This window comes from Aegilops tauschii, chromosome 5 (assembly GCF_002575655.3).
Source record: "Aegilops tauschii subsp. strangulata cultivar AL8/78 chromosome 5, Aet v6.0, whole genome shotgun sequence".
Lineage (NCBI taxonomy): Eukaryota > Viridiplantae > Streptophyta > Magnoliopsida > Poales > Poaceae > Aegilops > Aegilops tauschii.
The window spans coordinates 38,560,126-38,569,401 of NC_053039.3; positions in this window are offsets into that span (position 1 = coordinate 38,560,126).

A 9,276-nucleotide genomic window follows, 5' to 3' on the forward strand; every position below is an offset into this window, starting at 1 on the left:
CAAGGGGGGCGCCGCTGTTGGGGATCGTAGCAGAAATTTAAAATTTTCTACGCATCACCAAGATCAATCTATGGAGTCATCTAGCAACGAGAGAGAGGAGTGCATCTACATACCCTTGTAGATCGCGAGCGGAAGCGTTCAAGTGAACGGGGTTGATGGAGTCGTACTCGTCGTGATCCAAATCACCGATGACCGAGCGCCGAACGGACGGCACCTCCGCGTTCAACACACGTACGGAGCAGCGACGTCTCCTCCTTCTTGATCCAGCAAGGGGGAAGGAGAGGTTGATGGAGATCCAGCAGCACGACGGCGTGGTGGTGGAAGTAGCGGGGATCCCGGCAGGGCTTCGCCAAGCGCAAGCGGGAGGGAGAGGTGTCACGGGAGGGAGAGGGAGGCGCCAGGGGCTAGGGTACTGCTGCCCTCCCTCCCCCCCACTATATATAGGGTCCCTGGGGGGCGCCGGCCCTGGGAGATCCCATCTCCAGGGGGGCGCCGGCCAAGGGGGTGGCTTGCCCCCCAAGTCAAGTGGGGCGCCCCCCCGACCCCCAGGGTTTCCAACCCTAGGAGCAGGGGAGGCCCAAGGGGGGCGCACCAGCCCACCAGTGGCTGGTTCCCCTCGCTACTTCAGCCCATGGGGCCCTCCGGGATAGGTGGCCCCACCCGATGGACCCCCGGGACCCTTCCAGTGGTCCCGGTACAATACCGATAACCCCCGAAACTTTCCCGGTGGCCGATACTGGACTTCCTATATATAATTCTTCACCTCTGGACCATTCCGGAACTCCTCGTGACGTCCGAGATCTCATCCGGGACTCCGAACAACTTTCGGGTTTCCGCATACTAATATCTCTACAACCCTAGCGTCACCGAACCTTAAGTGTGTAGACCCTACAGGTTCGGGAGACATGCAGACATGACCGAGACGACTCTCCGGTCAATAACCAACAACGGGATATGGATACCCATGTTGGCTCCCACATGTTCCACGATGATCTCATCGGATGAACCACGATGTCAAGGATTCAATCAATCCCATATACAATTCCCTTTGTCAATCGGTACGCTACTTGCCCGAGATTCGATCGTCGGTATCCCAATACCTCGTTCAATCTCGTTACCGGCAAGTCACTTTACTCGTACCGTAATGCATGATCCCGTGACCAACCACTTGGTCACTTTGAGCTCATTATGATGATGCATTACCGAGTGGGCCTAGAGATACCTCTCCGTCAAACGGAGTGACAAATCCCAGTCTCGATTCGTGCCAACCCAACAGACACTTTCGGAGATACCCGTAGTGCACCTTTATAGCCACCCAGTTACGTTGTGACGTTTGGCACACCAAAAGCACTCCTGCGGTATCTGGGAGTTGCACAATCTCATGGTCTAAGGAAATGATACTTGACAATTGGAAAAGCTCTAGCAAACGAACTACACGATCTTTGTGCTATGCTTAGGATTGGGTCTTGTCCATCACATCATTCTCCTAATGATGTGATCCCGTTATCAATGACATCCAATGTCCATAGTCAGGAAATCATGACTATCTGTTGATCAACGAGCTAGTCAACTAGAGGCTCACTAGGGACATGTTGTGGTCTATGTATTCACACATGTATTACGATTTCCGGATAACACAATTATAGCATGAACAATAGACAATTATCATGAACAAGGGAATATAATAATAACCATTTTATTATTGCCTCTAGGGCATATTTCCAACAGTCTCCCACTTGCACTAGAGTCAATAATCTAGTTACATTGTGATGAATCGAACACCCATAGAGTTCTGGTGGTGATCATATTTTTCTCTAGGTAGAGGTTTAGTCAACGGATCTACTACATTCAGGTCCGTATGTACTTTACAAATATCTATGTCTCCATTTTGAACACTTTCACGAATGGAGTTGAAGCGACGCTTGATATGCCTGGTCTTCCTGTGAAACCTGGGCTCCTTGGCAAGGGCAATAGCTCCAGTGTTGTCACAGAAGAGAGTCATCGGGCCCGACGCATTGGGAATCACCCCTAGGTCGGTAATGAACTCCTTCATCCAGATTGCTTCTTGTGCTGCCTCTGAGGCCGCCATGTACTCCGCTTCACATGTAGATCCCGACACGACACTTTGCTTGCAACTGCACCAGCTTACTGCCCCTCCATTCAAAATATACACGTATCCGGTTTGTGACTTCGAGTCATCCAGATCTGTGTCGAAGCTAGCGTCGACGTAACCCTTTACGACGAGATCTTCGTCACCTCCATATACGAGAAACATATCCTTAGTCCTTTTCATGTACTTCAGGATATTCTTGACCGCTGTCCAGTGTTCCATGCCGGGATTACTTTGGTACCTTCCTACCAAACTTACGGCAAGGTTTACATCAGGTCTGGTACACAGCATGGCATACATAATAGACCCTATGGCCGAGGCATAGGGGATGACACTCATCTTTTCTCTATCTTCTGCCGTGGTCGGGCATTGAGCCGTGCTCAATTGCACACCTTGCAATACAGGCAAGAACCCCTTCTTGGACTGATCCATATTGAACTTCTTCAATATCTTGTCAAGATACGTACTCTGTGAAAGACCAATGAGGCGTCTTGATCTATCTCTATAGATCTTGATGCCTAATATATAAGCAGCTTCTCCAAGGTCCTTCATTGAAAAACACTTATTCAAATAGGCCTTTATACTTTCCAAGAATTCTATATCATTTCCCATCAATAGTATGTCATCCACATATAATAAGAGAAATGCTACAGAGCTCCCACTCACTTTCTTGTAAACACAGGATTCTCCATAAGTCCGTGTAAACCCAAACGCTTTGATCATCTCATCAAATCGAATGTTCCAACTCCGAGATGCTTGCACCAGCCCATAGATGGAGCGCTAGAGCTTGCATACCTTGTTAGCATTCTTAGGATCGACAAAACCTTCCGGCTGCATCATATACAATTCTTCCTTAAGAAAGCCGTTAAGGAATGCCGTTTTGACGTCCATTTGCCATATCTCATAATCATAGAATGCGGCAATTGCTAACATGATTCGGATGGACTTCAGCTTCGCTACGGGTGAGAAAGTCTCATCGTAGTCAACCCCTTGAACTTGTCGATAACCCTTAGCGACAAGTCGAGCCTTATAGATGGTCACGTTACCATCCGCGCCTGTCTTCTTCTTAAAGATCCATTTATTTTCTATGGCTCGCCGATCATCGGGCAAGTCAGTCAAAGTCCATACTTCGTTTTCATACATGGATCCTATCTCGGATTGCATGGCTTCAAGCCATTTGTTGGAATCCAAGCCCGCCATCGCTTCTTCATAGTTCAAAGGTTCACCGTTGTCTAAGAACATGATTTCCATGACAGGGTTGCCGTACCACTCTGGTGCGGAACGTGTCCTTGTGGACCTACGAAGTTCAGCAGTAACTTGATCTGAAGCTTCATGATCATCATCATTAACTTCCTCCCCAGTTGGTGCAGGCACCACGGGAACATCTTCCCGCGCTGTGCTACTTTCCGGTTCGGAAGGGGTGACTATCACCTCATCAAGTTCCACTTTCCTCCCACTCACTTCTTTCGAGAGAAACTCTTTCGCCAGAAAGGACCCGTTCTTGGCAACAAAGATTTTGCCTTCAGATCTGAGGTAGAAGGTATACCCAATGGTTTCCTTAGGGTATCCTATGAAGACGCATTTTTCCGACTTGGGTTCGAGCTTTTCAGGTTGAAGTTTCTTGACATAAGTATCGCATCCCCAAACTTTTAGAAACGACAGCTTAGGTTTCTTCCCAAACCATAATTCATACGGTGTCGTCTCAACGGATTTCGACGGAGCCCTATTTAAAGTGAATGCGGCAGTCTCTAAAGCATAGCCCCAAAATGAGAGCGGTAGATCGGTAAGAGACATCATAGATCGCACCATATCCAATAGAGTGCGATTACGACGTTCGGACACACCATTTCGCTGAGGTGTTCCAGGCGGCGTGAGTTGTGAAACTATTTCACATGTCCTTAAGTGTGTGCCAAATTCGTGACTCAAATATTCTCCTCCACGATCTGATCGTAAGAACTTTATTTTCCTGTCACGTTGATTCTCAACCTCACTCTGAAATTCCTTGAACTTTTCAAAGTTTTCAGACTTGTGTTTCATTAGGTAGACATACCCATATCTACTCAAGTCATCAGTGAGAGTGAGAACATAACAATAGCCACCGCGAGCCTCAACACTCATTGGACCGCACACATCAGTATGTATGATTTCCAATAAGTTGGTTGCTCGTTCCATTGTTCCGGAGAACGGAGTCTTGGTCATCTTACCCATGAGGCATGGTTCGCACGTGTCAAATGATTCGTAATCAAGTGACTCCAAAAGTCCATCTGCATGGAGCTTCTTCATGTGTTTGACACCAATGTGACCAAGGCGGCAGTGCCACAAGTATGTGGGACTATCGTTATCAACTTTACATCTTTTGGTATTCACACTATGAATATGTGTAACATCACGTTCGAGATTCATTAAGAATAAACCATTGACCAGCGGGGCATGACCATAAAACATATCTCTCATATAAATAGAACAACCACTATTCTCGGATTTAAATGAGTAGCCATCTCGAATTAAATGAGATCCTGATACAATGTTCATGCTCAAAGCTGGCACTAAATAACAATTATTGAGGTTTAAAACTAATCCCGTAGGTAAATGTAGAGGTAGCGTGCCGACGGTGATCACATCGACCTTGGAACCATTCCCGACGCGCATCGTCACCTCGTCCTTCGCCAGTCTCCGCTTATTCCGCAGCTCCTGTTTTGAGTTACAAATATGAGCAACCGCACCGGTATCAAATACCCAGGAGCTACTACGAGTACTGGTAAGGTACACATCAATTACATGTATATCACGTATACCTTTGGTGTTGCCGGTCTTCTTGTCCGCTAAGTATTTGGGGCAGTTCCGCTTCCAGTGACCACTTCCCTTGCAATAAAAGCACTCAGTCTCAGGCTTGGGTCCATTCTTTGGCTTCTTCCCAGCAACTGGCTTACCGGGCGCGGCAACTCCCTCGCCGTCCTTCTTGAAGTTCTTCTTACCCTTGCCCTTCTTGAACTTAGTGGTTTTATTCACCATCAACACTTGATGTTCCTTTTGATCTCCACCTCCGCTGATTTCAGCATTGAATATACCTCAGGAATGGTCTTTTCCATCCCCTGCATATTGAAGTTCATCACAAAGCTCTTGTAGCTCGGTGGAAGCGACTGAAGGATTCTGTCAATGACCGCGTCATCCGGGAGATTAACTCCCAGCTGAGTCAAGCGGTTGTGCAACCCAGACATTTTGAGTATGTGCTCACTGACAGAACTGTTTTCCTCCATCTTACAACTGAAGAACTTGTCGGAGACTTCATATCTCTCGACCCGGGCATGAGCTTGGAAAACCATTTTCAGCTCTTCGAACATCTCATATGCTCCGTGTTGCTCAAAACGCTTTTGGAGCCCCGGTTCTAAGCTGTAAAGCATGCCGCACTGAACGAGGGAGTAATCATCAGCACGTGACTGCCAAGCGTTCATAACGTCTTGGTTCTCTGGGATGGGTGCTTCACCTAGCGGTGCTTCTAGGACATAATCTTTCTTGGCAGCTATGAGGATGATCCTCAGGTTCCGGACCCAGTCCGTATAGTTGCTGCCATCATCTTTCGGCTTGGTTTTCTCTAGGAACGCATTGAAGTTGAAGGCAACGTGGGCCATTTGATCTACAAGACATATTGTAAAGATTTTAGACTAAGTTCATGATAATTAAGTTCATCTAATCAAATTATTCAATGAACTCCCACTTAGATAGACATCCCTCCAGTCATCTAAGTGAAACATGATCCGAGTCAACTAGGCCGTGTCCGATCATCACGTGAGACGGACTAGTCAACATCGGTGAACATCTTCATGTTGATCGTATCTTCTATACGACTCATGCTCGACCTTTCGGTCTTCCGTGTTCCGAGGCCATGTCTGTACATGCTAGGCTCGTCAAGTCAACCTAAGTGTATTGCGTGTGTTCCGAGGCCATGTCTGTACATGCTAGGCTCGTCAACACCCGGTGTATGCGAACATTAGAATCTATAACACCCGATCATCACGTGGTGCTTCGAAACAACGAACCTTCGCAACGGTGCACAGTTAGGGGGAACACTTTCTTGAAATTATTATAAGGGATCATCTTACTTACTACCGTCGTTCTAAGCAAATAAGATGTAAAACATGATAAACATCACATGCAATCAAATAGTGACATGATATGGCCAATATCATTTTGCTCCTTTTGATCTCCATCTTCGGGGCGCCATGATCATCTTCGTCACCGGCATGACACCATGATCTCCATCATCATGATCTCCATCATCGTGTCTTCATGAAGTTGTCACGCCAACGATTACTTCTACTTCTATGGCTAACGTGTTTAGCAATAAAGTAAAGTAATTTACATGGCGTTATTCAATGACACGCAGGTCATACAAAAAAAAGACAACTCCTATGGCTCCTGCCGGTTGCATACTCATCGACATGCAAGTCGTGATTCCTATTACAAGAACATGATCAATCTCATACATCACATATATCTCATTCATCACATCCTTTTGGCCATATCACATCACAAGGCATATGCTGCAAAAACAAGTTAGACGTCCTCTAATTGTTGTTGCATGTTTTTATGTGGCTTCTATAGGTTTCTAGCAAGAACGTTTCTTACCTACGTAAAACCACAACGTGATATGCCAATTTCTATTTACCCTTCATAAGGACCCTTTTCATCGAATCCGTTCCGACTAAAGTGGGAGAGACAGACACCCGCTAGCCACCTTATGCAACTAGTGCATGTCAGTCGGTGGAACCTATCTCACGTAAGCGTACGTGTAAGGTCGGTCCGGGCCGCTTCATCCCACAATGCCGCCGAAACAAGATAAGACTAGTAGTGGCAAGAAAATTGACAACATCTACGCCCACAACAAGTTTGTGTTCTACTCGTGCATAGAAACTACGCATAGGCCTGGCTCATGATGCCACTGTTGGGGATCGTAGCAGAAATTTAAAATTTTCTACGCATCACCAAGATCAATCTATGGAGTCATCTAGCAACGAGAGAGAGGAGTGCATCTACATACCCTTGTAGATCGCGAGTGGAAGCGTTCAAGTGAACGGGGTTGATGGAGTCGTACTCGTCGTGATCCAAATCACCGATGACCGAGCGCCGAACGGACGACACCTCCGCGTTCAACACACGTACGGAGCAGCGACGTCTCCTCCTTCTTGATCCAGCAAGGGGGAAGGAGAGGTTGATGGAGATCCAGCAGCACGACGGCGTGGTGGTGGAAGTAGCGGGGATCCCGACAGGGCTTCGCCAAGCGCAAGCGGGAGGGAGAGGTGTCACGGGAGGGAGAGGGAGGCGCCAGGGGCTAGGGTACTGCTGCCCTCCCTCCCCCCCCACTATATATAGGGTCCCTGGGGGGGCACCGGCCCTGGGAGATCCCATCTCCAGGGGGGCGGCGGCCAAGGGGGTGGCTTGCCCCCCAAGTCAAGTGGGGCGCCCCCCACCCCCAGGGTTTCCAACCCTAGGCGCAGGGGAGGCCCAAGGGGGCGCACCAGCCCACCAGTGGCTGGTTCCCCTCGCCACTTCAGCCCATGGGGCCCTTCGGGATAGGTGGCCCCACCCGGTGGACCCCCGGGACCCTTCCGGTGGTCCCGATACAATACCGATAACCCCCGAAACTTTCCCGGTGGCCGAAACTGGATTTCCTATATATAATTCTTCACCTCCGGACCATTCCGGAACTCCTCGTGACGTCCGGGATCTCATCCGGGACTCCGAACAACTTTCGGGTTTCCGCATACTAATATCTCTACAACCCAAGCGTCACCGAACCTTAAGTGTGTAGACCCTACGGGTTCGGGAGACATGCAGACATGACCGAGACGACTCTCCGGTCAATAACCAACAGCGGGATCTGGATACCCATGTTGGCTCCCACATGTTCCACGATGATCTCATCGGATGAACCACGATGTCAAGGATTCAATCAATCTCGTATACAATTCCCTTTGTCAATCGGTACGTTACTTGCCCGAGATTCGATCGTCGGTATCCCAATACCTTGTTCAATCTCGTTACCGGCAAGTCACTTTACTCGTACCGTAATGCATGATCCCGTGACCAACCACTTGGTCACTTTGAGCTCATTATGATGATGCATTACCGAGTGGGCCCAGAGATACCTCTCCGTCAAACGGAGTGACAAATCCCAGTCTCGATTCGTGCCAACCCAACAGACACTTTCGGAGATACCTGTAGTGCACCTTTATAGCCACCCAGTTACGTTGTGACGTTTGGCACACCCAAAGCACTCCTACGGTATCCGGGAGTTGCACAATCTCATGGTCTAAGGAAATGATACTTGACAATTGGAAAAGCTCTAGCAAACGAACTACACGATCTTTGTGCTATGCTTAGGATTGGGTCTTGTCCATCACATCATTCTCCTAATGATGTGATCCCGTTATCAATGACATCCAATGTCCATAGTCAGGAAATCATGACTATCTGTTGATCAACGAGCTAGTCAACTAGAGGCTCACTAGGGACATGTTGTGGTCTATGTATTCACACATGTATTACGATTTCCGGATAACACAATTATAGCATGAACAATAGACAATTATCATGAACAAGGAAATATAATAATAACCATTTTATTATTGCCTCTAGGGCATATTTCCAATAGCCGCCCCCTTCCCCTAGTCCAATTTGGACCCATGGGGGGCGCCACCTCCCCTTGGCATGCCTCCTCTTTTCCCGTATGGCCCAATAAGGCCCATTACTTCTCCTAGTGAATTCCCGTAACTCCCCGGTACTCCGAAAAATACCCAAATCACTCGGAACCTTTCCGATGTCCGAATATAGCCTTCCAATATATGAATCTTTACCTCTCGACCATTTCGACACTCCTCTTCATGTCCGTGATCTCATCCAGGACTCCGAACAAACTTCGGTCATCAAATCACATAACTCATAATACAAATCGACATCGAACGTTAAGCGTGCGGACCCTACGGGTTCGAGAACTATGTATACATGACCGAGACACATCTCCGGTCAATAACCAATAGCGGAACCTAGCTACTAATATTGGCTCCTACATATTCTACGAAGATCTTTATCGGTCAAACCGCATAACAACATACGTTGTCCCCTTTGTCATCGGTATGTTACTTGCTCGAGATTCGATCGTCGTTATC